Here is a 6,637-nt window from a genome sequence, read left to right as displayed (position 1 = left end):
TGGTTATTACTCTCACTCCTGATTGGTTATTGCTCTTACTTCTGATTGGTCCACTTCCCTAACTTCTGATTGGTCCATTCATAGTACTTTATTTGCATGGAGCTCACTCCTGATTGGTCTGTTTCTACAAAGCTTGTTCCCGGTTGGTCAACTTCTGTTGTACTTTATTTGCATACGATGTTGCAAAGTGTAAAACTGGCAGCCTATAAAAGGCCTGTGTAAACCTACAGATTGCGTCCAGGAGTGGTTGTGTCAATTTGTTGGGGTCATCTTGTGTAATAAAGGTGAGTTCTTCAACTTTCTGAGCGTTGATTGGTCTCCATCCTGGCTGCAGGTTGGTGTCACAACTGAGCTTTGACAGTTTTCCGGGCAACAGCATAATGCACAGTGAGGCCAACTAATACAAAATGGCGCTGTCTGTAGCAGACAAAGGTTTGTTGCTGGGTGGGCAAGGAAAACCAGGAGCTCTGGCTCACAACCCCCGAGGCCCAGGAGGGACTCAGCTGAGCCTTTTTAAGGCTGAGTGAGGGCAGGGCGTCCCAGGGTAGGCAGTCAGCTCTGCACAATTCTCTGGTTGATAGTAATCAATCCTTAGATACCAGAAGGTCTGAGGTCATGACAATCAGGTAGTTAATTTCTTCCATTTGGTGGTAATTTTTAGCATCTGAAAAACTCAAGAAATACTCATAAGACACTATTATCTGGGTCCTTCAGAGATGAGCTACAGCAGAGGATATGGGGGAGGGGTCTGTGCTGGGAAGTCCCCATAGGGTCCTGCTCCATTACAGTATCTTTTTATTGCTAAATAGGATTCCACTGACTGGACCACCACAGTTTTGTTAATCCACTTACCCACTGAAGGCTATGTGGGTTGTTTCCTGGTTTGCGTGACTATGAAGAATGTTTTCATAAAACGTTCATGTACAGGTTTGTGTGAAGTTTTCATTTGTCTAGGTTAAATACTTAAAAATGGGATTTTTGGATCAGACGGTAAAGGTATGTTTTTCTTGGTAAGAAACTGTTACTCTTTCCTAGAACGACCGCGCCATTTCGCGTTACCACCAGCAGCAATGCGTGAAGAGTTCTAGTTGCCTTGCTTCCTCGTCATCACTTGGAAGGGTAAGTTTTATATTTTCATTTTTATTTTAGCCATTCTAACAGACCCACAGTAGTATATCATTGTTGTTTTAATTTACATTTCCTTAATGAGTAATGGTGTTGAATATATTTTTATGTGCTTTATTTGATATCCCCATATCTTAGACAAGTGTCTACTCATATCCTATTTTTAAATTGGATTATTATTGAGTTTTAAGAGTTCTTCGTATATTTGGATACAAGTCCTTTGATGCATATGAAATTCGCAAATATTTTATCCCTCTCTATGGCTTGTTTTCATTCTCTTAACATTGTCTTTCTGGGAGCAAAATGTTCTAATTTTTAAATTTTGGTGATGTCTACTTTATCATTTTTTCTTTTATGGATCATGGTTTTGATGTGATATCAAAGAACTCTGCCTAACCTAAATAAGATTATAAAGATTTTTCTCCTCTTTTCTTCTAAAGTTTTGTAATTTAAAAAATTTTGGACTTAAGTATGAAGTCTATTTTAAGTTAATTTTGTATATGATGTGAGGCATATAGATGTCCAATTATTATTCCAGGACCATTTGTTGAAAAGACTGTATTTTTCCATTGAAATACCTTTGTTCCTTTGTCAAAAAATAAATTGACCATATTTGTGTGGATCTATTCCTAGATTTATTTTCTGTGTGTGTCTCCTTATGCAAGAATCACATGACCCTTGATAACTGTAAGTCATCAAATCCTGTAATGTGAGTTCTCTGATTATTATTTTATGAAATTCTTTTGGTTATTGTAATTCCTTTGATGTTCCATGCAGATTTTAGAATCATCTTGTCTATTTCTACAAAAAATTCTGCTGAGATTTTTAATTAAAATCCCATTGAATCTGTAGGTTAATTTGAGAGGTGTTGACATCTTAACTATACTGAGTCTCCCAAGACCTTAGGAAAACTTGTCCGTTTCTTTGCATCTTTGACTTCTTTAAATCATGTTTTGTGCCTTTTAGCATAGAAAGCCTATAAGTGTTTTGTCATATTTAGACCTAAATATTTGATTTTGGGAACTATTACAAATGGCACTTTGTTTAAAAACTATAATTTCCAATTGTTTATTGCTACAGTATCTAGAAATGATTTTTGTATGGTGACCTTGAATCCTACAATCTTGCTAAATTGACCTATTAGTTTAGGAGCTTGTTTTGTAAACGGCTTGGTATTTTCTATGTAGATAATCATATTGTCTCTGAAGGGAGATAGTTTTATTTCTTCCTTCCCCACATGTACGCCTTTTATTTATTTTCCTTGCCTGAGATGGCAGGATAGTCCAGGAGCTTTTTGTGTATTTCCCCTTCCTAATCTAGAATTAGCCATTTCCCAAGAATCCTTGTTATCATCCAGTGGGAAACCAAATGGTGTTCCAATTCCATCATGTAGATGCTAGGGGTACATATTTCTACGGTGTTGGTTGTTGTTTTTAAGGTATTTTTAGTGTACAGAGTGAGAAAAAATACATATGACATAAAATACCTAACGAATTCATGTTTATATATTATGTAAATTCAAGATTACAGAGTTTTTCTTGCACTTTTCTATATTCCATTTTTATTTCCTTTCTCCCACCCTAAGAATCCTGATTCCAAAGGATACTGGGGACAATAGATTTAAAATATACCATAATTATTTGTTTAAACCGCAAAGCATTCACAACAGTCTCCAAAAAGCAAGCTAATCTGGCCACCATCGGTGTAATCACTGAAAACATTTTAAAAAGTTTTCACACTCCCATTTTTTTTAAATTTTATTTATTTTTTTATTTATTTTATTTTTTTAACATTTTTTATTGATTTATAATCATTTTATAATGTTGTGTCAAATTCCAGTGTTCAGCACAATTTTCCAGTCATTCATGGACATACACACACTCATTGTCACATTTTTTTCTCTGTGAGTTATCATAACATTTTGTGTATATTTCCCTGTGCTATACAGTGTAATCTTGTTTATCTATTCTACAATTTGAAATCCCAGTCTATCACTTCCCACCCTCCACCCCCCTGGTAACCACAAGTCTGTATTCTCTGTCTGTGAGTCTATTTCTGTCCTGTATTTACACTTTGTTTTTGTTTGTTTGTTTGTTTTTGTTTTTTAGATTCCGCATACGAGCGATCTCATACGATATTTTTCTTTCTCTTTCTGGCTTACTTCACTTAGAATGACATTCTCCAGGAGCATGGATGCTCCTCACACTCCCATTTTTATCTGTCTTCCAGTATCTACATTGTCAGGGCACATATCCATTACATACTATATTCTTTTCCTTTTGAGCCCTTTTAGTTGTAAAAGTAACAGTACGCTTAAAGTTCACCAACTGTTCTTATGTCGGTGTCTCTCTAGTTACCCTGGTTGTCTGAGGATCATTCTTCAGTAGATGCTTCAGGAGGAGCTCATACAATGTTCCCTGCATCCCTGCATGTTTACTAGTATGTCCTAGTTATGCCTGAGAGTCAGTTTGCTGGATATACAATCCTTACTTCACATTCTTCTTTCTTTGTAATCTATTTTCATCTGTTGTTATTAGAAAGTCTGATGATAATCCAGTTTTTTTCCTGTGTAAATTGTGTGTTCTTTTTGGCTAGATGCCCAACAGAATTTTTTCCTTTTCTTTAAGATCCAGTCATTTTATTGGAATAGGCCTTCGTGTTGGTTATTGTAGGTCAATTTTCCATATACGGTTTCAAAATATTACTTTATTTCAAAAAAGTTACCTAGAGTTATAGAATTTGAGGGGATTAACCAAATCATGCGAAGTGCTTCATATATTGCCTTCCATATATTAGATCTCAATTAATATTAGGTATAATGTAAATATCAAAATTCAGAATCCCTCCCCCACCCCCCCAGAAAAGAATGAAGGAACATTTTTAGTTCAGATTTCTAAGAATCTGAATACATTGTTTAATGGAGAGGGGAATGATAGCGCTGAGGAGGTCACGTTCACCAGATGCTGTCACAAGCTAGTGTCCCCATGCATGCAATCGGATGCAAGCAGGACTCTGTAAAGATGTGTTGTGATTTTTGAGCTTTGGAGTCAGAAATCCCATGTAAATTAGGCATAATCCTTAGAAATCTGGAGTGAAGTAGAGTCTTCATGGGTACAATGTACTGCCTTGTAACACACCTCTGATAGAACTGGTCCTATTTTTATTTGGTTGGAAGTTGGGATTATGTCTATGTGACGTGCTGAACATTTGGTCAGTCCCATTAAATCTCACCAGACTGACCCAAGGTCTGAAGTCACCCCCATGACCTTGCCAAGGATAGCTCAGGTGGCAAACACACAGCCGGGCTTTGAATCGTTCTCTTTCTGATGCTGGTTCTCCTTGCTTTCATAGTTTTAGGCATGCATCAGAACTGTAGTATCTTGACGGGGCTTCTCCTAGCCTGTCTTGGAGAAAAAACATACATTTGTTCCAAGCATTTCGCCTGCAAGTCCCCATTGCCAGTCTTAATAGTCGGTTCTATTGATGCTTGACTTCACAACCACATGTGTGCTATTAACTCAAGCTATATTAAACCTGCAGGAATCAGTCCCACAGATGACGGCAAGCTTTGGCTTGTGTTACCTCTTTTGCCCTTAGTTCTATCCTGCTGCTTTGCTCCAATACAAAGAGCCCTCTTAAATGTTTTCCCTGCCAGGCTGGCTGAGCTGCAAAGGTTGCTATCCAGCATTCCACAGTCAGGCAGCATTATCTGGCGTTTCGCTCCAGTGTTTACTTAGAACAACGGTGGGGACGTTTTTCTGTGGAAGGTCACAGACTGTGAGAGAAAGTTGTTCAGAGGCTGCATAAGTAAAAAGCAAGTAAATATCAAATACAAGGCTCAGCCGCTTTGTGTATTAAAAATTGTTAATAAGAAAACAAATCAGAAGAAAACAAATAATAAAAATCATTGTTTCATATCTTGGCTGTTTTTAAAGGAGAGGTTGGGAGACAAGTAGAAGGAAGGAAGAAAATGGTGTTGGAAATTTTAAAAATAAATACTGGTGGATGGAGTAAAACCCAAAGATTTAAAGAGAGCAATTGAATGTATAACATACACACACACACACACACACACACACACACACACACACACACACACACACACACACACACATATATATACTCAATTTAATACTGTGATGATTGATTGTTTTCTATTTATGTGCTGTTTATAAGAAATGCATTTAAAACATAAGGCTCCAGAAAGGTTGAAATTAAAGGATAGGAAAAGGTACTCTGTAGAAATGTCAACTGAATCATTTCCTATAGTGTATACAAATTACCACAAATTAAATTGCTTAAAGAATTTCAAGGTTTCTTTGGGTCAGGAGTCCAGGGACGGCTTAGCTGGGCCCACTGCAAGGTTTCAGTCAAGGTGTTGGCCAGGGCTGAGTCTCATCTGGAGACCTGAGTCAGGGAGGACCTGTTTCCAAGCTCCCTGATGTTGGAAAAATTTATTCCCTTGCAATTGTAGGATTCACGGCAGCCTGCTTCTTCAAATCTAGCAAGAGAGAAAGAAACAGAGATAGGGAGAGAGACAGACAGACTAAAGCAAATGTACCATACCCACAAGAGTGACATCACATGTGAGGGTTAATTTTATGTGTTGATTTGACTAGGCTAAGGAATGCCCAAATAGCTGCTAAAACATTATTTCTGGGAGTGTCTCCGGAAGAGATCAGCATTTGGGTCAGTAGGCTGAGAAAAGAAAATCAACCTCAGTGCAGATGGGCATCACCCACTGGGGGCCTGGATAGAACACAAAGTGTAGAAAGGATGAATTCATTCTCCCTGCTCAAGCTGTTCTCCAGCTCTCAGACACTGGTGTTCTTAGTTCTCATGTGTTCAAACTCATACTGGGACTTAGACCATAGTCATTCTGATTCCCAGGCCTTCAGACTCTCAGACTGAATTATAACACTGGTTTTCCTGGTTCTCCAGCTTGCAGACAGCAGATCATGGGGCTTCTTGGCCTCCTTAACCATGTCAGCCAATTTCTATAATAAGCCTCCTCTTATCTATCTACCTACCTATCTACCTACCTATATCCTGTTGGCTCTGTTTCTCTGGAGAACTCTAACACAAATATTCAGTTTGTATATATTCAGTACATACATTCAACTGACTTCACTGTTCAGTATGTATATACATAGGTAGGTAGGTAGATAGGTAGATAGATAGATAGGTAGGGAAATCTAAGGAGACATGCCCGTCCTTCTGGCCCCACTTTGTTTCCTCTATTTCTCCTTCTCTAGCTCCTTTAACTGCTGTCCACTCACGCCCTGCCTGCCTCCACTGGGCCCAATTCCTGAGGCAGTTGTGAAAGGGAAGACTAGCCACAATCTCATTGCTGCCAATGGGTGGATCTTGGAATTGCATCCCAGGACCCAGACTTGGGTTCCAGTCACCTAGCCGCATCTGCTTGCCAACCCCGGTGGCTCAATGAGTCTCTGCGACTCTCTCCAGAAAACCTGGAAAAGGGCAGTGGGGGAGGGTCACAAGTCCCGGGTCA

General features: G+C 38.6%; 1 long non-coding RNA gene across 7 annotated transcripts in view; it reads left to right on the top strand.

Annotated features, from left to right (window-relative positions):
- Positions 1-201: 201 nt before the first annotated feature.
- LOC140687791 (uncharacterized) overlaps positions 202-6,637 on the top strand; it is a 30,211-nt gene continuing 23,775 nt past the window's right edge. For 6 of the 7 annotated variants that reach the window (XR_012062336.1, XR_012062334.1, XR_012062338.1 and 3 more), the window contains exons 1-4: positions 202-284; positions 810-927; positions 1,036-1,119; positions 1,759-1,812. This is a non-coding gene — a long non-coding RNA (uncharacterized lncRNA). Of the gene's footprint in view, positions 285-809; positions 928-1,035; positions 1,120-1,758; positions 1,813-3,478; positions 3,652-6,637 lie in introns of those variants that run through there. The other variant, XR_012062337.1, reaches the window with a different exon arrangement.

This window comes from Vicugna pacos, chromosome 20 (assembly GCF_048564905.1).
Source record: "Vicugna pacos chromosome 20, VicPac4, whole genome shotgun sequence".
In the NCBI taxonomy this organism is placed as follows: Eukaryota; Metazoa; Chordata; class Mammalia; order Artiodactyla; family Camelidae; genus Vicugna; species Vicugna pacos.
This window is presented reverse-complemented; position numbering and strand designations above follow the sequence as displayed.